Genomic DNA, 25,052 nt, shown 5'->3' with positions numbered 1-25,052 from the left:
CGCCCAAATGGCGCCCCAGTTAGCGCCGACTAGGCTGATGCCGTTTTACAGAGGGAACGTGAATTAAAGAGTGATGTGAAGGCAGGGATCGAACTCAATATCTCTTTGGCGGTGCCTGGACACCCGAATGTTCTCCAGGACACCCCCAACTAGGACCTGAGCCCCAAATTATGAGGGGCGCCCCTTCGGAAACCAGAATATTCTGAGCCCCAGGGTCGAATGCGCCCCTGAAGAGCCGCTGGCACCCAGCTGAACGGAACAGTCGCCCCTTTAAAGGTTGATGGCGCCCCTCTAGAGCACCTGGCGCCCCTCTGAAGTTCACAGTTGTCCCAATCGACCCCATTTAAGATCGATGGCGCCCCCTGAAACCACTGGCGCCCCTCTAAGGCACCCGCATTCTTCTCAAGATCACAGTCGCCCTATCGGAGATCAATAGCGCCCTCAAGAGCCTTTAGCGCCCATAAGTCGCCTATGTCTTTCGTAATGTTATCGATATCGCGAGGCATTCTGAACATGTTTTAGTTTTAGTTTTAGTTTATTTAATTCATCGTCGACGGGGACACCCCATTTAAAGACGAAGTCCTACCTATAATAATACAATACAACACAATGACAAAATCATTAAAATCTCGAAGAGCAGCTGCACATTTAGCGGCTTCTCACATAGTCAACGACACATCTCCTGAATGTGCTAAAACCATCGAAAAACATATCAGATGTCGGCGAGGCCCTAAAATATTCATTGATCAGACGTGGTGCCCTCGTAAACAGACCATCTCTGACTGTACACACAGGTGCATATGGTACTTGAAATAGCGATAGTTGGCGACCTAACCTAACAGGTACAGATATACAAAAACTCCGTAACTCCGTTTGAACTATACAAAAACTCCGTTTGAATACTGCTATTACTGAATGGATATTGTTGTTATGCTTTAGGGCGAGAAATATCAACGTAGTGACGCACAGTGTCTTACAATTGGTCATAAAGGGTAAAAATTTGGAGAAAAAGTATTAATGATTTTTTTTTTTTAGATTCGGCAAAAAAGTAAGAAATAAAATGACGATCAAATGACAAAAAAGCGTCAGATTAACCCAGCAGTTGCTAGGGTATTTCCCCACCCGCCGTTTGCCGGGGGGGGGGCGTTCAACGCCCCCATCCGATAACTCGCAAACAAATAGGCGCAGCGAAACGTACGAGGCGGCAAACGAAAGAAGAACGCGACGAGACGATTCACATGAATACTTTAAAGTTGAATTTCGAGGTCACAGGTCGGGTCAAGGTCAGGTCAAACACTTGAAATCGGGCTTTCAGTAGCATGGACTTTAGAACCTCGCAATCGGTGCCTCTCGTCATAAACTCTGTCACAACTTCTGGCAAAAGTCAATTATTTAAAATAAGTTACATTAGGACCAAAACGCGTTTCGATTATATCGTCATCAGTTGGTCCTAAATAAATTAAGTCATCAGTTGGTCCTAAACAATCTGTCACAACTGTTACAACCCTTCATATAAGTGCTAAAAGAGCGTCAGATCAATGTAGGGGTCAGTCAAACATAGGCCACTGGCCAGGGTCAAAGTCAGGTCAATTAGGTAAGCACATAACCCCGAAAATTTAAACTGGTACCTATTCGCAGCCCATGACACATGTTTTATGGGTACTTTTGGGCGTAGAACACGATGGTGACATTCATTTCATCATACGAGTACGTGGTTGGTTGAAACAAGATCAATTTCAGAAATGCGTGCATCATGGTCGTGAAGTAGTCACGAGAAATTACCTCTCTCTTCCGGTTTCCACCGGCGGTTTATTAATCAATACAGAAAAAATAGGCAAATAAGGTATGTAGTTTGAGTCAACGAACAAAAATAGTGAATAGATAGATGGCGCCACCGGCTGGCAAGGATACAGGAGATCAGATGGATTAGTAATGTTAGAGAGAAGACAGTTAGTTGTTAGTGAAGGTTGGTAAAGGAGGTGACGCCATCATTAACAACAAAAAGTCAGAGTGAAAAACGGCCAGCATTGCCCCTCCTCGGACGGGTACCGCTGACCTCCAGCCAGCATGCGCGCCGTCGATTAAACGGCCGCGGCGCCGTCGTAGGTGGCGGTAGATGGCGCCAGCATGCCGTAGCGCCGACCGGCGGCACAGCCGCCCGGCCGTCGGCGCCACGGCGGTAAAGCCATCAGGCCGCCGGCGCCACGGCGGCGCAGCCCTCGGATGATTGTGCCGCGGGGCGGCGCAGCCCACAGCCAATGGTACTCCGGCAGCGTGGCCGCCGGGTCGCCGGCGCCCCAGCAGTACAGCCCCCAGGCTGACGGTGAAGCAACGGCACAGCCCCCGGACCCCGGGGCCGCGACAGTACAGCCATCAGGCCCCCGGCGCCGCGGCGGCACAGCCCCCCGGACGAGGGCGCCGCGGCGGCGCAGCAAACAACCGACAGCGCCACGGCGGCACGGCGACCGGCGCCCCAGCGGCACAGCCCTCGAGCTGACGGTGACACGACGGTACAGCCTTCGGGCCGCCAGCGCAGCGGCGATGGATCCTTCAGGCAGTCGGTGTTGCGGCGGTTCAGCCCCACGGCTGACGATACTGCAGTGATACAGTTGACGGGCTGCTGGTTATGCAGTGGTGCAACCCTCGCGTTGACGGCGCCGCCACCGGTGCTGCAGTACCTGCAGTGGTACAACGCCCGCGCTGCAGGCGATGCAGTGGCTCAGCACCACGGGCTGTCAGTGCTGCAGTGGTGCACTCCCGGACTGCCGGCGCCGCAGCGGGACTCCCGGATCGCCAGCGCCGCAGCGGAACAGTCACCGGGGCGCCAGCGCCGCAGCGGCGGAGACCCGGCCACATCAGGTCGCCGGTTGGAGTGCCGATGATGGGCGGCGCAACTAGCTGTCAACGCCGCGGGCTGGTGGAGTCTGGAGAACGGGGATGTGTGTGATTAACGCAAGTCATGACATCGGCCGAGGCAGAAGGCGAGATAGGATGTTACAATAGAAAGTGAGACCGAGTGACCACTCTGACAGAAAGAAGTGAAGTAAACCAAGTTCAATGAAATCAGGCGCTGTGGACAGGGTATAGGGCTGCAACGATTCCTGAGGCCCTGCCCACAAACGCAAAGTTAAGATGAATAACGTAAATTGTGTGAACGAGCCTGGTGGATGACTTAAAAGTAACTTAATTATTTGTTAATATTGGTCAAAGAAAATTAACTTCGTAACTTTCTTGAAAAGTGACTTACTCAATGGAACATCATGAATGTCGGGTATTTTACTAGCAATGATATTATTCCAGATTCCCGGAGCTCTGGCAAATAGAGTAAACTGATAGTAATTACGCAATCTGTGGTTGGGTATAACACGACCTGACAGCGATAGCACTTGCCCAGAGAAATGTTGATTACTACGTGTTTCACGCAATGGGTTACTTAAAATGAATTTAGTGGCCATGATATTTGGAAGCTTCCCACGAAGGTAGTCATGAAGGATGCAGAGGAGTTGGTATTTAACTAGATCATCAAACTTAAGCAGCTTGAGCTCTTTGAAGAGAGGGGAGCTATGTGTTCCGGGGGAAACCCCAGCTACAATGCGGATAGCACGTTTCTGCGCAACGATGATTGGTTGAAGAGACGTACGATAATTAGAGCCCCAAATACATGCGCAGTAGGTAAGATAAGGTTGGATAAGTGAGTTGTAAAGCAGTGTTGATAATTCTTTATTAAGCAGGTATCTGGCTCTGCCAATGATACCAGTCTGACGACTAACTATACCTGTCACTTTGCTAATGTGGGATTTAAATTTGAGATTTTCGTCTATGAGTACTCCCAAGTATTTTACTGTGCTGGCATGCGTTATTTCACCTTTTGAAACAGGGATACATATGTTAATGTCTGCATCGTCATTAGAGTAAACCTGATATGCAGTCTTCTGAATCGATAGAGAGAGCCTGTTAGCATGCAGCCATGAAGTAATCCTAGGAAACGATTGGTTTATCATATCTTGCAATTCAGGTTTGGACGGCGCGGAATAAAAGACCGCCGTATCATCTGCAAAGAGCAAAAATTTGGCGATGGGGCAAACTTGATAAAGATCATTAATATAAAGTAGAAATAGGACAGGTCCTAAAACAGAACCTTGCGGGACTCCGCACAATAGCTGTCTTGCACTAGAGAGGGCATGGTCAAACTTGACTCGATGGCTTCTATCAGACAGATAGGAAGAAATCATACTAACGGCATTGTCAGATATGGCATATCTTTTTAGCTTTCTCAGTAATATATCGAAGTTAACCGTGTCAAAGGCACGAGCAAGGTCAAGGTACACACCAACAGTCTTATTGTTGGAAATGAGATTGTCAGTGATAAACTGGTGCAAAATTGAAATAGGCATGTATGTAGAATGGTTGGATCTGAAGCCAAATTGATAATCATAAATAATATTATGCCTGACAAGAAATGACGTGAGCTGGTTATACATAATAACCTCAAAAACTTTTGAAATAACAGGTAGTACTGAAATGGGTCTGTAACTACTAAACAGAGATCTGGATCCGTTCTTGTAGACTGGCGTGATAACTGCAATCTTCAGAGGAGCAGGGAATGTCAGGCTTGAGATACATAGATTTATCAGATGTGTCAGCTGCAAAATGATTTGGGATACAATCTTCTTCAATAATTTGGCACTAAGGCCATCAATACCAGCTCCAGTTTCCTTCAAATTTAGGACAATGGACATAACTTCATCTTCAGTGACAGGACTGAATGACATCAGCTCATCAGTAATAAAATTATCCATATAGTCAAGGGGATCAACATCACTGGGACCAAGGGCAGCATCAAGATTAGGTGCAACCTTACTGTAATAGTCATTGAATGACTCAGCTATTAATTGCGGATCAGTGGTAGCACAATCATCAAGAAGAAACCTTGCTGCCGGAGTAGCTTTATTTTTACATTTTTGAGTAGCCAGGAGTAAATCTTTCCATAACAGCCTAGGATTAAGTTTGTTCTTATGGAACTGCTTTTGAAGTATTGCTTCTTTGCATGACGCATGGTCAGTCTTAAAGTATTTCTGTACCTCTTGTATTGCAGCTCGTTTTCAGAGCTACGATCTCTAAGGAACCTTTTCAGGAGCTTACTTCTAGTATTAATGCTACGCAATATAGCCGGAGTGACCCAGGGCTGGATGGGAGTAGTTTTTCTGCTGGAAGAAATTGTTGAGAACTTTTCAATTTCATTCCCGATGGTAGTCATAAATACATCACAGGCCTGGTCCGGGCATTGGATATATCGAAGTTAGGGCATGGGTCCAGCATTCAGTTCAATATTTTGGAAAATGTAGAACGATGATCAAAAACCATAGATAGCCATTTGATTTGCCATGGTATTGGCAGTGTAATGGCGTTTACAGCATGTCTGTATGCCTGTTCTGTCAGTGGATATCCATATCCATACTCCAGGATATCCATACACGTTTGCACGATATCCATACTCCAGGTGCAGGGGCGAGCAGTTACTTCTTACGAGGGGTGCGGAGTCGAGGTCAGAGTCGGAGTCAGAGTCGGAGTCGGAGTCAGAGTCGCCCAGAGTCGTGGCAACGAGCCAGGAGTCGGAGTCGGAGTCGGGGTCGGTCAGGAGCCCGCAGTGGAAGTCGGAGTCTGTCCGAATCGGAACAGCTCCATCACGACTCCGAAACATTGGCAGGGGTCCGGAGTCGGAGACAGAGTCGCCCGGAGTCATGGCAACGAGTCAGGAGTCGGAGTCGTAGTCGGAGTCGGATTTGGCGCAACCACGACTCAGCAACCCTGCTTCTTACCATCATTTATTAGGATAAGCCATTGCACGACTGACGAGCCGACCTGGTGCTAACGAAGCGACGGGTAGGTACGCCTCGGGAGATGAAGCTTCACGGACGATTTTGCGCACAAGTGCGCAGTTTGCTTTTACGTTCCCCTACGCAGAATTGAACAGAGATTTATTCTGCCAAAAAGCTCAATGGAGGTCGATGGAGAACTTTTTGTATGTCCAATGAAACATAAACGTAATTTTGCAAATGTTGCTGTGGTGACACTGCAAACAGAATGCAATGCCGTTCCTGATTTTGAACACGCATGGGAAAAAGAGTCACTCCACTCGATAGCCAACATAACAAGGATTATTTTGATATATAATAATCCAGTTTTACAACGTCATGGAGGTACTCAACATGCTATCACCAGCGCGGTTGTTTAAACCTTTGACGGCGCACCAAAAAAGCCACTATCAGAAACTCCCGATTCCACGTACGATAATGGAGACTAAATGCGCAACTAAATATTTTTTTCTGCCCAATTCAAAACATTTCATCAATTTCCAACAGAATGACACCCAAAATATACATATATTCCGAAATTGCCCATGGCCATCCGTGAGGCCGTTTCCAACCATAGTGCACTGGCGCCCCTTTGAACATCCCAGTCGGACCATCCGAGATCAATGGCGCCCCGCCCCATTCAAGATCGATAGCGACCCCCCCCCCCCCCATCTCCTGAAACCACTGACGCTAGGTAATTATTTGACAATGGGGCTTTCTCATAGACACCAAGGGCCTTTTTCAAGATGCAGCAGACGGGCGGCGCAGAGCTGGGCTAGGATGTGCCAAGCGTTTCTTATAAGGCAGCCTCGTTAGTGCCACCCCTCGTTGCGATACTGCCCCTCAATTTGCGACGCCGTGCCTTCACCGTACAATGCCACTCCTCAATGCAAGTGGTACCCCTCAGGCGCAGTGCCGCCCATTATTGCGATGCCGCCCCCGCCTAGCAGTGCGGTACCGCCCCTAGCGTAGGTATGCGTTTTTTAATTGAACCTGCTGGGGGTGTTTGAACACCCACTTCTAACTCAGCTTGTGGGCCACGTAGTAGGCGGCGTTCGAAAGAGCGTCAAAAACTATTATAAAACTACTTAGGTCATTGTTAAGGTTAGGTCGAACTGGTCGAAGGTCAGGTCACCAGAGACAACTGAAAATCACATTTCGCCGATTTTGGCATTTTTTCGACAAAGCGGCGCATAAAGGCCGCCCCACACTGTACCCCGCATGCGGGTTGCGAGTTTTTGGGTTTGCGGTTTCTTTAAAGGTAGTGTGCCACCTTTGAATGATTTCCCATTTTATTTTTCCTAGGATAAGAAGCTTCTGTTTTTAGCTAATATCGCAAAAAATCAAAAATGGGCCAAAAATAGTGCTTTTTTCGCCTAAAAGTTTATCGGTTTTTCGATATGTATAACAACTGTAGTGGGCTGACCTGCAAACAGGCGTTGGCAACAATCACGAATGCGGCGCACATGTGACAATAAGCAAAGGTCATTATAGAGTTACGACGTACGGGAATGAGTTATCAGCTGTCTAATCGTAGACAACACAATGTCGAATTTAAACTGTAAGCCTGTATTGGTATTGTTTCTTTAATTTGCCTGTCAACATTAATTTATGGTTTGAAATATTATTTTATGTAAAATTTGAGACTCAAAATTTTTTTATGTAAAATTTTGAGAACAAGACGGAACTAAGAAGACATTGAAATGCCACTGATCGGAAATCACCCAGGTCCCTCAGGACCTTTCTTTTCCGTATATACCTAACCTAACCTAAAATAATTGATATGAAACAGCCGTCTCTAAAGTTATGACCCCATCTCACCACATGAAAGTGGCAGAAATGACAATGATCAGCTGACGCATTTTTCTTGGCCGAAGTCAGAGCGCGCGGCCCGACGCACCACCACCGCACCACAAAGTATGAGCAGAAGCCGCGCCCAAAGCCAGGGCCCCGGTAACGTGAGGTAGCCGAGTCGGGGCAGCGTGCGCTGACCCAAGCCGGGGCCGCGGCTTTGGGCGCGGTCTACCGCATCCCCGCGGGCAGCCCCGGGCTATCACGTGACACCGGGAGGACGCGCGGCCCCGGCTTGGGTCAGCGCACGCTGCCCCGACTCGGCTACCTCAGGTTACCGGGGCCCTGGCTTTGGGCGCGGTCTACCGCACCACCTAACACGCGTGTTCGAAACCGCAGGAGATGATGATGAACGGGTTTATCGAAACTTGATTGGATGAGCCTATCGGTAATAGCGATTTCAGTGTGTGCATTTATTGTTCATAGTGGTGTGAAATGTGGTTGGGGTACGACCGACAACCCGTCGGGGCGAATTTCGCACTGGGGTACTCAAAATTTGAAGAATTTAAGACGTTTCCATGAGTTTTGAAGGTATGGATAAGTTCTAAAAATCTGGTTCTTCTTATCTGGGCCATTAACTCCATACGGTCCAGGAAAGCTGGCACACTACCTTTAAAATCAGATAATACAATCTAAGCTGAGTGACCCACACTACCATCTAACAAGCGAGTCTGCATTTATTTAGGTTGCAAGCGACCTTGCATCGCATTCCAAAAGTTGATTTTGAGTCAACTTTCGATTTTCCTCTGCGCCGCTGCGAGGTCTGCGACCTCTGCGAGGTTTGCGGGTTTTCGTTGGAGTCGAATTTTGGTTCGTTGCGCTGGTATTGCGACTATATGTAAGTTTCTGAAGGTGTACTGGCTTCACTGCATTCATGAAGTTACCATTAGGGAACGGTCTAATCACTCTATGAATTAGTATTATGCCCGCAAACTCAAAACCCGCAAACTCGCAACCCGCATGCGAGTTCCAGTGTGGGGCGGCCGTAAGTCAGGATTCAGAAAGAGATTGAGCTACAGTGCCGCCGCGTGGGACGTTTACCTGTAATACCTTTTGGTTCAGACCTGCACGAGATTAGTTTAACAGGCATCGTGTTCCATTTTTCGAGACTAGTCAAATGAACTAGAATTTGACATTAAAGGGCATTTTGAGAATTTGACCTAAGGTGAAGGTCATCACCTAGCCGGGAAAGGTCATATTACATATTAGTTGATCCGTATTGTCGAGAAGGAAAATAATTATATAATGAGGCGTTTCATTGCTCTACCATATCTCTATCAAAAGTTATTGTCCAAAACCTACTGGAGACCTTTCATGACCTGAGATGACCTCAGTAACATAAAAGTGGTCACATCACGAGTGAAATTTTCCGATGAAATGTGTCATATATACCTGTATCCCGATGTCTGAGGGTGTTTTCGTTCAGAAGGAGAGCATTTCCATTTTCTCCCATTGAACTGCGCCGTGCTGGGGGGGGGGGGCGTTTTTACGCCCTTCCCCTTAGGGTTTTCGCGAATATCTCAAAAACGGCGTCGCCAAGCGCCATCGTTTTTGGTACGCATGTTTATACATCTTTTCCGCACAATTTGAGAAAAGTTCAGACCCGGGTCGTTCAAGGTCAGGTCACCAGGTCACGTCAAGTGACCTTACCTCAGAAAACGTTTAAAGACTCGCGATAGCTACACCGACTGAACGATCACTTTTGAAACTTTCAGAGATTAACCCGCGACCTGGTGGGGGGGGGGGCTATTTTTTGGCCCCCCCTCCAGACTTTTCGATATATCTCCAGAACCGCTGCGCCGATCGTCACCAAACTTTTAGTACCCTCCCGGACATCAATTTTACATATGGTGACCAAAAATTTTTCCAAAGGCTATGATAGGTTGGCCGGAAATGACGTCAGAGTGACGTCATGTTCTGCCGTTTTCGACCCAAAAAGGGTTTCGCGGGAAGAGCTGTCAGGCCTATAGCTTTGCAAATACAGAAAAATGATAAGGACATAAAAGCTGTAGAATTGACAGGGCTACAAAACTGCTATCTCGGATTTTTGAAATTTTTGGATTTTGACCCCCAAAAATCAAAAAATATTTTTTTTGGATATAATGATCGAAAAATCCAAAAAGTTTTTTGAATTTCGCAAAAACCGGAATATATGTGATATTCCTTACCGCCTTCCATCCACATACCAAATTTGAGATTGATGCCTTTTTTTGGCGAAGTTATAGCGAAAAAACTGTTCAAAATTGATGACGTCAAATTTTCAAACTCAATTTTTAGCAATTCTAGATCCCGTAGCGCAGAAAAAAGACCACCATTAGACTCCCCGTGACGAGCTGCATCGAATCAATACCCATTTTATGCAAAACTATCAACTTTAAAATTTGACCTTTTTTGGCCTGACCTTGACCTGACCTTGACCTGAACTTCACCAGAAAGTAACCTAAGCCGTACCTGATAGTCTTATAACCAACACCATTGAGTTGGAAATGAAAAATTGGCCATAAAACATGCATCACACAACCTTAGTAAAGTTGGGCTCATGTGACTTGACCTGTGACCCTTGGTGATGTAGCGCGGGAGAATGATAGAAAAGTGGGAAAAGTAATAAAGTAAGTTGAAGTGTGAAATTATAGTTAGAAATAAAGAAAACCGCCACCTTTCGTCAGTACTCCTTCGATAGACGGTCAAAGAGGAAAATAAGAAGAAATAATAGAGGAAGAGTAGGGATAGAGTAAAGATAGAAAATGATGAAAGTCCTCCCTTGTAGACAATATTGCATCGGGTGATGGTCGATGCTTAATGTTATTTGAGGCTGGTCATCCTGGTATATTGAATCGGCTTTGCGAGGTGGAATGACATATTAATGCTTAAATTCCTTATGCCCTCGAGTGTCATTTTATCTGATCATTCCGACTGAGTTCAGCGCAACTCCTACTGGTCCTTAACCTAAGAGTCGTCCATCTCCATTCATTGTACCCCTTTCATGTCATACATACTCCTATTGTTCATTTGCGCTGCCCCTAAAGTCTCCCTCCAGTAGTGTCGGTGACCGAAATAAAAGATTGACCCCCAGGCGGGATAAATGTCCATTAAATTGCATACACTTGCGCTAACAGGGTCTTAAGTGTCGTCCTCTGTCTGCTATCCGCCATCTAACAAAGAAGCTAAATAAAAACTCACCGGAGGCTACCCTGCTGTCCCATCCCGGGCCTTCCTCAATTTAGGGCCCGTCGGCCTGCCGAGTTACCACCAACACCACAACATACCCTGTACCACGTCACTCGACGTCACCACATCTCGGCCTAACTTTTACGGGGGAGCCCGTCGACTCCGAGGACTTAACGCTGCGTACCCCGCTGGCTACGACTTACCGGCCTCACTAACTTTTCCAGGGGCCACCACCCACTGACAAACCTACCGACGTCACTACCTCACTACACTACGCTCACTACGCTACCGGCCCCTACTCTCGGTCGAAATAAGACGTGCAGACATTGTTGACACCGCCCTGACAATACAGACCTCTCGCTGTACGCACTCAACTGTACAAAAGCCATGTTGGTAGAAATATCGACATAGAAGCCGGGCACACAAGCCGTCTAGCCTCGAAAAAAAAACAATTGGCCGTACGATAATAAAAAACATGGAAACTTCCCGCCTCAACCTACTCTCGACTCCCTTACATTTCCTGAGGAATTCCTACCCATCGCATCAATAACACCTCGCCTCGGACTACCTGCCCTATTCCTACTTCGCACTCGTATCCCTTTCCTTACGTCCCACTGTATAATTATAATAGCGTAAAGCAACGGTCTTAACTCGTTCCCCGGAAATTACTTCGTAAAATTATATCCTCTTCTCTCACCCTAAACAACTAGCGTTCTTAACTTACAAAATACAGCGTGGTCACGGCTAGCACTCACAAGCTTAGCTGCTCGTTATCATTCCTATCTTGATCTTACTCAACCCATACTTTCCTTATTCAACGGAAATCAACGACTATTAATGGGAGTACTGATGGATAATATATTTATTACCGGGGGTCTAAATTGGGGCTCTCCTTCGGACAGGGTACGGCGAGAACTGATCACCAGTAACTCGACGGGGCTTTAGGATGAGCGCATGGACGGGGTGCGACAAGAACTGATCACCAGTAACTCGTCGGGGCTTAGAATGAGCGTTTGGACGGGTACGACAAGAACTGATCACCAGTAACTCATCGGGGCTTAGAATGAGCGTTTGGACAGGTACGACAAGAACTGATCACCAGTAACTCGTCGGGGCTTAGGATGAGCGTTTGGACGGGTTACGACAAGAACTGATCACCAGTAACTCATCGGGGCTTAGGATGAGCGTTTGGACGGGTACGACAAGAACTGATCACCAGTAACTCGTCGGGGCTTAGGATGAGCGAATGGACGGGGTACGACAAGAACTGATCACCAGTAACTCGTCGGGGCTTTAGGATGAGCGTATGGACGGGTATACGGCAAGAACTGATCACCAGTAACTCGTCGGGGCTTAGGATGAGCGTTTGGACGGGTTACGACAAGAACTGATCACCAGTAACTCATCGGGGCTTAGGATGAGCGTTTGGACGGGTACGACAAGAACTGATCACCAGTAACTCGTCGGGGCTTAGGATGAGCGAATGGAAGGTGTACGACAAGAACTGATCACCAGTAACTCGTCGGGGCTTAGGATGAGCGTTTGGACGGGTACGACAAGAACTGATCACCAGTAACTCGTCGGGGCTTAGGATGAGCGAATGGAAGGTGTACGACAAGAACTGATCACCAGTAACTCGTCGGGGCTTAGGATGAGCGTTTGGACGGGGTACGACAAGAACTGATCACCAGTAACTCGTCGGGGCGTAGGATGAGCGTATGGACGGGTTACGACGAGAACTGATCACCAGTAACTCGTCGGGGCTTTAGGATGGGCGTATGAAAGGAATGCAGGACATATTTTAGTCGTTGATCCCATAAACAAACGAACGGATGTACATCCTGATATCTTTAATCCTATTTCCGGAATCCTATACTGATCTTTATGTACTTGAGCAGACCTTCGGAAAATTTACAGAAAGCCTTCTACTGACTTCGGAACACCTTAACATTACAATGAAAGAAAATCACTCACCTTTCTGGAACTTCTCCGGGCCAGCTCCTCAGCCTCCAACCAGTGCGCGGATGAGTCAGTGTTCGCAGCTACCGTCTTTCTCTGCTGCCGCCCATAATTCCCCCTGTCCCGATCGTCCCGATTTACCCTCGTGTTCTCCCGCTCTTTCCGTCCCTTCATTTCGTACTGATAACTTCCTACCCTTTCCCGAAATTTCCCTCAAGACTCTTTATGAAAATAACAGATTGATATATTTGTGGAGCGAAGCAAAGCGAGCAAGCGTTAACAATAAAACAGTAAAGAAATGGTACGCCTCTCTGCCAGCGACGATAAGTCAATAGTGAACATTTTCCTTTACAACTGATATCATACTCTGGTTTGGTAATTGTTACCTAACATTTAATCATTCGAAGATTTCCTGACCAACAAAGCTAAACAGATCTTATCTTATTACACGTTCCGGAAACTGAGCCAGGTTCAATCATTGGAAACAAAATATTACCTACGCTGTATGTGCCAGCTTTCTCGCCAACCCACTAAGGTCCTGATTCCTACGAAAAGTCCTGCCTTTTCCGCAGCTTCTATCATGGAGTAAATCGTTTTCCAAATTACAACGCATTTTCCGAATAATAATCAATCAGGTAAAATCTACACACAATATTCCTAAATAAGCTTTGGTAACCCGCGTCCAGCCTGTACGGTATTGAAATTTAACTGTATTCGTTTCGTTGTTAATTCATAATATAAATTTCTTAAACCCAGTTTAATTTACCCCACCCAGCCGTCAGGATAATTTCAGGGAACTTACATGGTGGGATCGGGCGTGTGTCACTCAGCCGGAGTCCCCCAGGGATCGGGCGTGTGTCACTCGGCCGGAGTCCCCCCAGGGATCTGTCTGTCAGCCTCCGGCGGCGAGCGCTCCTCTGCCGCTCTGATGCGTCATTACCAACTCTTCTCTGATTGGTCCGCTCCAAGGGTACCGTCTGGGATGCAATTTATGTCTTGAAATTTTACCGGTTTCTTGAAGTTCTCTTGTATATCAGCTACGATTTGACGTCCAGTGTTTGATGTAACCTTTTACTTGCGTGTTTTCAACGTCCCCTTCCATTGCTGATGGATTTTGCGACTTCAGTCCTGTGCTGTCCCCTGGTGACCATTTGGGGCTCTTCGGGGAGGGGTTGATGACGTACCCTCGCGGCTCCGCCCCTGGGTCGTTGGAGATAGTCACTCGGCTCGGATGAGGCTGCTGACTCTGCGTCGACGGCGGCCGTTGCTCGGTGCTGACTCGGTTGGGATGAGTCGCAGAGAGGGCAGGCATGTGGCGATGACAGCGGTGAGCGGACTGTGGTCATTGCGCCACAGCGGCTCATTCGGGGCTGTGATGTGCCTCTGTCGCTCATCCTGCGGGGTTACTGAGGACGGTAGTCCGTTCGACGAGAATTTGCTGACGCTACGGCGGCGGCGGCCGACCGGCTCTCTGTCCCGACGGCGCTGACACTGGTGGGGATGAGGTGTTGGGATGGAAGGCTTGTGACCAGTGCGCCACGGTATGATGACTGCTGCTACTGAGTATGGGGAGGGGAGTATGGCGGGCGGCTGGGTCCCGATCTGGAAAATGTTAAGACGTCCCAAGATGTAGCCTTGCTACAGTGACCTGACCTGTGACGTGACCTGGTATTGTCAGTGACCTCTAATAGCAACATATCTACCAGGCAACTGACGCCCTATCGCTGATTCTCGACAAAATGCGTTTTTCTCGGTGTTATAGCGCATTCCCTAGAAGACCCGTGAACGGTGAAACATTTCATCTTTGACCTGACCTGTGACGTCATCGGTGACCCCGAGGTCAATGAAATTTGGTTTCCTTCGACAAATTTGACAGGCCTTTCGAACGCCGTTTGAATTTTGCGGATCCGTCCAGTAGTTTCGGAGATACGAGGGGGGGGGGCAAAGAATAGCCCCCCCCCCCACCAGGTCGCGTTATAAACAGACCCCACCAGGGTGCGGGTTATAAGACTAACAATATGTATAAGATGTTTATCTCCGACTTTTGATATCTGTGACCTAAGGTCAGGTCAATTTTGCGACCTCTCCATTACAAGTCAATGGGAGAAACTATGAAATGCGCCTCTTTTGGACGAATGTTGTTCAATGCCCTCTCAAACATCGGTTCATAGGTAAACAAAACACACTGAATAGGAAAAATGCACCAGTGAGTTGTGACTCTTCTGTATGCTCCTGAGGTCATCTCAGACCATGAACGGTCACCAACAGTTTTTTGGCTATAACTTATAGCCAAAAAGTTATAGCCAAAAAACTGTTGGTGATGGTGACCGTTCATGGCCTGAGATGACCTCAGGAGCATACAGAAGAGTCAATCAAAATATGCTAGAGCGGTGAAACTACGTCAGATGTGTTCAGCTCGACGATACGGATCGACTCATGATATGCAGCATGACCCTTTCCGGTCAGGTGATGACCTTGACCTGAGGTCAAATTTTTAAAATGCATTTCAATGTCAACGTATAGTTCTTTCGACGCGTCTCGGCAAGAGGAACACGATGCTGGCAAAATAAATCTCGTCACTGTCTTGAGGCAAACGGTATTGCAGAAAACGTTTTTCTTAAAAACAGATATTTTAAGTTTTTCCATCGGGAGTTTTGCCATCGGGAGTTTTGCCATCGGGAGGCTAAGCCGTGGACGCGGGGTCAATTCTGAGGGCAATAATCAGACAGGTCTGTAAAACGGCTATCGAATGGGCTTTTCCGCGGCGCTGTAGCTCTATTGGTTCCCGATTTATCCATTGGCAGTTTCCAAAATTGTTTAAATGGACTAAATTTGACCTTTTGATGACCTCTGGCGACCTGACCTTTGACCTGACCTGAAAACTAAACAAAGTGTTTCCGTCATTATTTTGACGCTCTTTCGATTGCCGCTTACCGCGTGTCGCTACGTGGCCCAGGAGCCAAGTTAAAGTGGGTCGCGTGAAAACGCCCCCCCCCCCCCAGCATGACACGGAAAACACAGGCCACCAGCACGGCGCGGTTTAACTAATAGGTAATGGAGAGGTCGCAAAATTGACCTGTCCCTCAATGTAGATATTTTGTCTGGGGATTACGCAAGGCGAATGTTCGGTGAGATCAGCAGGTATCTATGGCGCTTATTCAAAGTCGATCATGCACACTCACATCATCAAAGGTCGTCTTGTATACTAGGTACAGTCCACAGCAGAAGTAATGTGTGGTTTCAGTCATGGGTATGTTCTGCTTCTGAAGCCTAGGAACGATTAACCAGACTGCAACGAGACTTTAAATGTAGCTTACATGTATTTTCACCCTTGCTGCTACAACTTTATCTATTGACGTCTTCTTTTCAATCAGTCTGCATTTAAAAATCGTCGGTCAAAGCCATCCGTTGATATTGGTAAAACCACACATTACTTTAGCGGTGGGCTGTACGTCGGCCGAGGACATCCTTTACCTTAGTGCCACTATATGGGACAGTCTCACGCCTCATCCATCTGGCACTCATGCAGTCACCCCTGTCCACAAGTAGGAGGGGCTGCGCGCACTATAGAATTTAAGGTTATTTGTGGAGAAAAAATCCAGAACGTATGTAAACGTTCAGTCGCCTCTGACTGCAGTCGCTGCTAGTATGACAATCAGTTGGGATCTCATGGTGGATCTTATGGTCTGAAATGTTCAAGTCTTTCCTGGATTCCAATTTCGGCAATAAGTCGCAGCGTGAATCCTTCATACTACGTGCGGTCTTAGATTCTAACCCATTAGCGCTCAGTGTCCTCATATGAGGACACCCGAAACAGCCAGACGTGGCGCACACCGGGTATATGTTAGACGGCTTAGAACCTCGCCAACGTGTCGAGAAGGTCTTTGTCGACCACCTGGGTCCCGCTATGTTTGTTTCCCTTCACCCTCTTGTATTTGATAAGCGCTTAAATTTAGCGATTTTCAGACATTGAGACCCTCGTCGGCTTATTTGGCTTCCATTCAACTGTGAACATAGTTACGTCCAAATTGACTCCACTCATTGCTCAACGGATTATGTTATACACATATAATCGTATTCTCATCGGCCATTTCTAGAATTCTGGCGATCTGGAGAGCGCCAAATTTAGATGTCATCAAATGAAGACACTTGCACTGGGCGGAACGGGGTAGCGGCGGGACGGCCGGCCGCCGCGGCCGCCGAGGTGTGGCAGGGCGGGCGGCGGTAAGGGGACCGCCGGGAATGCGAGGGGGTGACGCTATGGGGAGACCCCTGGGGTGTTCAGGGTGGGGTGGCAGTGAGGGGAGACTGGGAGGGGGGGGGGCGGAAGTGAGCCCTGAGACGCTAGCGTCAGTTTCCACCCGTGCGTTGGACTGCGAGCTGAGTGTGTGCGACCTTAGAGATAAGATACGCTTTTAGATACGTTTTATTTTACGCGGGAGTGTGGTCGATCTGCAATCGCCATGCGTCGTGAAAAAGCGATTACCGTAAAAGAGGCCTTGGAGATGCTTGAGAGAGATGATTTCTCGGACAGTGACAGTGAAGTAGTGGATATCGTGGCGCTGCCACCGCCTACTGTTGATGAGCTGACAGATGAAGAGGAGGAAGCTGACGACAGACATGTGCTTGGATCCGGAAAAATGGATCTGAGATCCGATCCCATGGATCCCGATCCGAGATCCATTCAGATCATAGATCCAGCCCCTCAATTTTGTCGAGAGATCTACTGGGATCATAGATCTGACCCTTCAATTTTGTCGCTAGATCCACTCGGATCATAGATCTGGCTCCTCAATTTTGTCGTGAGATCCATTGGGATCATAGCTCATAGGTGTTCAAAATGTTAACAAATTTCTTTCATAAGAAGTTATGAATACTGTCGCCAGAGGCTAGTAGCTTAGGAACCTGCACATATTTTTTGTTTTATGATTCATGATGGACATATTTTTCCTGAGGGTCACGTGAGGTCATTTCGGACTCCTGACCTCGCCATCATGAGGTCGCCATCATACCGGGGATCAATTGCGAGGGTCAAAATGATACCAGCCTTAGGAATAAAGAGAAGGCAGCAATTAACGAAGCATACTGCGAAATAATAGGATAAGCAAACGGCTTCAAGCACCAATAGGCAATAACTTCATTAAATTATTATATCCTAGCAAAAAGGATGCATAGCAACATGGCGTTTCGGTAGATAGAGCTGATAAAGAGGAGGCAACAATTAATTAACGTAGCAAAATGCGAAATAATAGGACAAATAAACGGCTTCAAACACCAATAACTTCATTGAATGACTATATCCTGGCATAAACATGGCATAGCAACATAGCTTGTTGAAAGCGCCTTCGATTGAATCCAAGAACAGATCTATGCGACTAATGTGAGGGGAGATATGTAAGATAAAACATTTTTATGTTGTCATTTTAATACGTTCTTTCAGCGCCGGCCGCCCGCCCGCCGCCGCCCGCAGTCGACGCTAGCGCACCCTGTGGCCGGCCGGCGAAACGGGACAAAGACAACGGGATCAGCCCGGGTGACCTACGCCCGAATCGCCTATTCCATCGAATGTCTACGCCCGGGTGACCTACGCCCGGCTGACCTACGCCCGAATCGCCTACTCCATCGAATGTCTACGCCCGGGTGACCTACGCCCGGCTGACCTACGCCCGAATAGCCTACTCCATCGAATGTCTACGCCCGGCTGACCTACGCCCGGCTAACCTACGCCCGAATCGCCTACTCCATCGAATGTCTACGCCCGGGTGACCTACGCCCGGCTGACCTACGCCCGAATCGCCTACTCCATCGAATGTCTACGCCCGGGTGACCTACGCCCGGCTGACCTACGCCCGAATCGCCTACTCCATCGAATGTCTACGCCCGGGTGACCTACGCCCGGCTGACCTACACCCGAATCGCCTACTCCATCGAATGTCTACGCCCGGGTGACCTACGCCCGGCTGACCTACGCCCGAATCGCCTATTCCATCGAATGTCTACTAGCGTACGGCCTGCCCGTGTTCGTGGAGCAGTCCCTGCTGTATTATCGAGTAAGGATTTACCCATTCACTACGCCGGCTGACTGGCGGCCCCATCCTTTGTTTGCTCTGTTGTCGTCCGTCGCCCGTCGCGGCGGTGCCCAGGCCCGGGGGTCGCCTGGCGCAGCGGGGGGTAGCGTCCCGCCCCGCGGCCCCTGGCGCGGCGAGAGGTAACATGCCGCGGCGCACGGCACGGCGGGCCGCCGCCGCCGCCGCCGAGGGAGTGGACGCTGACAAGGATGAGGGCCGTGGGCCCGTGGCATCACCTGGGTTTGTATGGATTTTTGTCCATTTGGCCTGCTGGCTTAACACGCGCAGTGGAACGGTTGCGAGTACTACGCCCAGTGGAAGGGGGGGCGGATGTCGCCCCCCCCTAAGATCTCAGCTCCCACTGGAGCTAGAAAGACGAAATTTGGAGGGTAGGTGGGGGCCATGGGGAACTCTGTTGTGTGTGAATTTCATGACCCTTGGTCAATATCTTCAAGGTCAAATGAGGTCAAATGTGGTCAAATCTGCCATATTAGCAACTTTTTTGCGTTTACATGCCGATAACTCAAAAAGTTACCGGCCGATTTTCTTCAATCTTTCACTATACGAAAGAACAGACATTTGTGAGTATGTATGGTGAATTTCTAGATAATCCAACAATAAATATGGCAGTTAGAAGCCTGCTAAGGGTAAGATGTCGCCGGCTGAAGCGGGATCGGCCGACGCGGGAAACGCGGCAATCACAATTTTGTGTTTACACACTCATAACTTAACCCTCGCCCTGGCAGGGCATTTTTCATAACACGGCCTGGCAGGGGGGGGTCGATGCGACCCCCCCCCCCCCTCGCGATTGGCTCCTATGGCACCTAGAAACACCAAATTTGGTAGGTAGGTGGGCCCCCTGGAGTTCTCGCCCCTGTGCAAATTTGGTTGCTCTAGGTCAATATTTAGGGGGGTTTTGGGGGATATAAATGTAAAAATTTCGCTAAAAACAGGTCAAAAGTTTTTCGATTATAACTTTTGATCTAATTAAGATAGAGCAAAAAGAAAAGCACCAGTGAACTTAGCACGTCAAGGCGCGTCGAATGATATACTTTTTAATTAGATAAATAAAAGAAGTTGACCTTTTCCTCGACATCAAAAATGTAAAAAGCCGAATAATATATTTAAAAAAAACGGTGAGCTTTCGGCCACTGGCCTTTATCAAACCAACGTGATAACAATGTTAAAAGAGACAGTTAAAAGAGAGAGGTCTTTTAACATTGTTATCACGTTGGTTTGATAAAGGCCAGTGGCCGAAAGCTCACCGTTTTTTTAAATATATTATTCGGCTTTTTACATTTTTGATGTCGAGGAAAAGGTCAACTTCTTTTATTTATCTAATTATATTCAATATGTTCCTCGCTCGAGCACTTAGTAATATTACCAATCAAGATATACTTTTTAGCTTGCTTAAGTGTACTTAAAGTTTTTCTTAAATTTTAAGTAAACTTAAATTAATAAATTATGTTAAAGTTAACCAAATTGCATCATATCGCATATCATTCGATTCGGCTGATCACCAGGAACACAATGATACCATTTTTTAAGCTCTAGCGTCATTATGTGCCAAGTTATTGGCAAAAACGTCATTTGACCTCAGTTGACCTCATTTGACCTGACCCATGAATAGGTACTCCACACAAAGAAGCACCAAGTGACCTGCTGTTAAGTACTGTGGTTTCAAAGCACAAAAGTGATAGAACGAAGCGGATATCTCCAGTATTTTCCGAATTTAGTATTTTCCCATAGGCTTAACATTACGACGTAATGACCTCTAACTGACCTCAGGTCAGTGACCTCAAAAAACCCGAACTATATGTTATACAACTCGGTGACCTTAGCACATCCTGAAAGTTTGAAGGAAATCAGTGCAAAACTGTGAGTTGGACAGGTGCAAAAAGAAAATTGAAATTTGACCATGACCTTGTACCGGTTTTTCTGACCTGGTGACCTGACCCAAGGTCACCCGGACCTGAAATTTTCAGGTCATATGTAAAAAGGTTGCCCCATAGGCTGTGCCAAATTTGACGGCGCTGCGCGCGCCGCCGTTTTTACGCTATCTTCGAAAAACCTTAGGGGGGGGGGTCGCATCGACCCCCCCCCCTGCCAGGGCGAGGGTTAAGTTGTTACTGGCCGACTTCCAAAATTCTTTGACCATGTGATTGCCTGTACATTTCTCAGTCTTCTCACCGAATTTGACGCGAATCTAATGTAATCAGCGGTAAGGAGCGCGATGTAAAGACGGAACCGTCCCGCCCCGGCACAGTCTACAATTCAGGCGGCGCGTAACGGCTAGCGCCGGCCGCCGCGCCGCCGCGCCGCCGCGGCGGCAGGATGTTTGACTTTACACCGCTATTACTAGAAAAGTTGGGAACCGATTTTCTTACCTCTTGCATGAGAAGATCCGCAATTCAATTCTGGACAGGTAGCCGAAATTTCACATTGATATTATGCTTGCGGCGCGAGTTATTGGCGAAAAACAGGAGGGGTGGGCGAAATCCGCCCCCCTTCCACTGCGCGTGTTAAGTCACCGATTACATTAAAAGGACAAGTGAAAATGAACCCCTGCACGAATTAGTGTCTTTGCCAACGGCTAACCTCAATTGCAGGAGGGTGAGGAGGGGTCGAAAGAACCACCCAGTGATTCATCCCTTGATTGAGCTATAGGGAAAGCGGGTTTGGCGAGTGGAAGCCAATGAAATAAATTTTTATTGTCCTAAGAACAACTTGAACAGCCTTGACTTTTCCAACAACTTGACAAGAGTCATTGCCATAGAGTGCATCAAGTTTCAAGTTGAACATATTTTTTTTTTGAAAAATGTGAAGTAAAGCCTTGCTTCTCCGTCAAGTGACGGTGTATCCAAATAACCCGACCGTTGGGTAACTTGAACAGTCTTTCTTTGCACGCCATGAAATAGTTATCTGGCTATCACCGATGTTGTTTGGTGTATAAACAAATAGGCACAACAGCTCTAACATAGGTACCTTATTGAAGAAAGATTAAAACAACAACAAAAATAACCGTTGCAGAATATCAATATCTGCTTGCTGCACACCAGCCAGTTGACAGAGTTTGGCTTCTCTCGTCAGTTGACAGATCGTCTATATCTCCGTTCGGTAAAACCTATCACAACCTTACCACATCTGTTAGAGTGGTGCCAATTGGATTTTGTACCTTCAGAATTCCGATTTTGTCCTATGCCCAAATCGGAATTTGGTTGGACAAAGGCAGCATGCTTTGGACAATATTTGTCAATTACTTGCAACACTTCAGCAATTTTATAAAGTAATCTTGCACACCAGTAAAAACGCCTTTTGGGGCGACCAACGGAGTGAGCGGGAGGGTGGGCCTTGCACGTGCGAAATTGCGAGGGGTACCACCAAATAACATGCCGCAGCGCACGGCACGGCGGGCCGCCGCCGCCGCCGCCGAGGGAGTGGACGCTGACAAGGATGAGGGCCGTGGGCCCGTGGCATCACCTGGGTTTGTATGGATTTTTGTCCATTTGGCCTGCTGGCTTAACACGCGCAGTGGAACGGTTGCGAGTACTACGCCCAGTGGAAGGGGGGGCGGATGTCGCCCCCCCCAAGATCTCAGCTCCCACTGGAGCTAGAAAGACGAAATTTGGAGGGTAGGTGGGGGCCATGGGGAACTCTGTTGTGTGTGAATTTCATGACCCTTGGTCAATATCTTCAAGGTCAAATGAGGTCAAATGTGGTCAAATCTGCCATATTAGCAACTTTTTTGCGTTTACATGCCGATAACTCAAAAAGTTACCGGCCGATTTTCTTCAATCTTTCACTATACGAAAGAACAGACATTTGTGAGTATGTATGGTGAATTTCTAGATAATCCAACAATAAATATGGCAGTTAGAAGCCTGCTAAGGGTAAGATGTCGCCGGCTGAAGCGGGATCGGCCGACGCGGGAAACGCGGCAATCACAATTTTGTGTTTACACACTCATAACTTAACCCTCGCCCTGGCAGGGCATTTTTCATAACACGGCCTGGCAGGGGGGGGGGGTCGATGCGACCCCCCCCCCTCGCGATTGGCTCCTATGGCACCTAGAAACACCAAATTTGGTAGGTAGGTGGGCCCCCTGGAGTTCTCGCCCCTGTGCAAATTTGGTTGCTCTAGGTCAATATTTAGGGGGGTTTTGGGGGGTATAAATGTAAAAATTTCGCTAAAAACAGGTCAAAAGTTTTTCGATTATAACTTTTGATCTAATTAAGATAGAGCAAAAAGAAAAGCACCAGTGAACTTAGCACGTCAAGGCGCGTCGAATGATATACTTTTTAGCTTGCTTAAGTGTACTTAAAGTTTTTCTTAAATTTTAAGTAAACTTAAATTAATAAATTATGTTAAAGTTAACCAAATTGCATCATATCGCATATCATTCGATTCGGCTGATCACCAGGAACACAATGATACCATTTTTTAAGCTCTAGCGTCATTATGTGCCAAGTTATTGGCAAAAACGTCATTTGACCACAGTTGACCTCATTTGACCTGACCCATGAATAGGTACTCCACACAAAGAAGCACCAAGTGACCTGCTGTTAAGTACTGTGGTTTCAAAGCACAAAAGTGATAGAACGAAGCGGATATCTCCAGTATTTTCCGAATTTAGTATTTTCCCATAGGCTTAACATTACGACGTAATGACCTCTAACTGACCTCAGGTCAGTGACCTCAAAAAACCCGAACTATATGTTATACAACTCGGTGACCTTAGCACATCCTGAAAGTTTGAAGGAAATCAGTGCAAAACTGTGAGTTGGACAGGTGCAAAAAGAAAATTGAAATTTGACCATGACCTTGTACCGGTTTTTCTGACCTGGTGACCTGACCCAAGGTCACCCGGACCTGAAATTTTCAGGTTATATGTAAAAAGGTTGCCCCATAGGCTGTGCCAAATTTGGCGGCGCTGCGCGCCGCCGTTTTTACGCTATCTTCGAAAAACCTTAGGGGGGGGGGGGTCGCATCGACCCCCCCCCCCCCGGCCAGGGCGAGGGTTAAGTTGTTACTGGCCGACTTCCAAAATTCTTTGACCATGTGATTGCCTGTACATTTCTCAGTCTTCTCACCGAATTTGACGCGAATCTAATGTAATCAGCGGTAAGGAGCGCGATGTAAAGACGGAACCGTCCCGCCCCGGCACAGTCTACAATTCAGGCGGCGCGTAACGGCTAGCGCCGGCCGCCGCGCCGCCGCGCCGCCGCGGCGGCAGGATGTTTGACTTTACACCGCTATTACTAGAAAAGTTGGGAACCGATTTTCTTACCTCTTGCATGAGAAGATCCGCAATTCAATTCTGGACAGGTAGCCGAAATTTCACATTGATATTATGCTTGCGGCGCGAGTTATTGGCGAAAAACAGGAGGGGTGGGCGAAATCCGCCCCCCCTTCCACTGCGCGTGTTAAGTCACCGATTACATTAAAAGGACAAGTGAAAATGAACCCCTGCACGAATTAGTGTCTTTGCCAACGGCTAACTTCAATTGCAGGAGGGTGAGGAGGGGTCGAAAGAACCACCCAGTGATTCATCCCTTGATTGAGCTATAGGGAAAGCGGGTTTGGCGAGTGGAAGCCAATGAAATAAATTTTTATTGTCCTAAGAACAACTTGAACAGCCTTGACTTTTCCAACAACTTGACAAGAGTCATTGCCATAGAGTGCATCAAGTTTCAAGTTGAACATTTTTTTTTTTTTGAAAAATGTGAAGTAAAGCCTTGCTTCTCCGTCAAGTGACGGTGTATCCAAATAACCCGACCGTTGGGTAACTTGAACAGTCTTTCTTTGCACGCCATGAAATAGTTATCTGGCTATCACCGATGTTGTTTGGTGTATAAACAAATAGGCACAACAGCTCTAACATAGGTACCTTATTGAAGAAAGATTAAAACAACAACAAAAATAACCGTTGCAGAATATCAATATCTGCTTGCTGCACACCAGCCAGTTGACAGAGTTTGGCTTCTCTCGTCAGTTGACAGATCGTCTATATCTCCGTTCGGTAAAACCTATCACAACCTTACCACATCTGTTAGATTGGTGCCAATTGGATTTTGTACCTTCAGAATTCCGATTTTGTCCTATGCCCAAATCGGAATTTGGTTGGACAAAGGCAGCATGCTTTGGACAATAT

The 25,052-nt window shown here is 47.5% G+C and overlaps 1 protein-coding gene and 1 long non-coding RNA gene across 2 annotated transcripts in view; one reads left to right on the top strand and one right to left on the bottom strand.

Annotated features, from left to right (window-relative positions):
- LOC122366688 (TATA-binding protein-associated factor 172-like) overlaps positions 1-25,052 on the top strand; it is a gene marked incomplete at its 5' end in the record, with an annotated part of 326,392 nt that overhangs the window by 284,595 nt on the left and 16,745 nt on the right. The gene's annotated exons all lie outside the window — the stretch shown is intronic.
- LOC122366686 lies at positions 1,779-14,052 on the bottom strand. The gene is made up of 2 exons (XR_006253930.1): positions 13,636-14,052; positions 1,779-2,924 (listed from the first exon to the last, which is right to left on the bottom strand). It is a non-coding gene; the product is annotated as an uncharacterized LOC122366686 (long non-coding RNA).

Source organism: Amphibalanus amphitrite, unplaced genomic scaffold (genome assembly GCF_019059575.1).
Source record: "Amphibalanus amphitrite isolate SeventyFive unplaced genomic scaffold, NRLGWU_Aamphi_draft 000824F_arrow, whole genome shotgun sequence".
Lineage (NCBI taxonomy): Eukaryota > Metazoa > Arthropoda > Thecostraca > Balanomorpha > Balanidae > Amphibalanus > Amphibalanus amphitrite.
The sequence above is the reverse complement of the archived record's forward strand: the minus strand, read 5'-3'. Positions and strand labels throughout refer to the sequence as shown.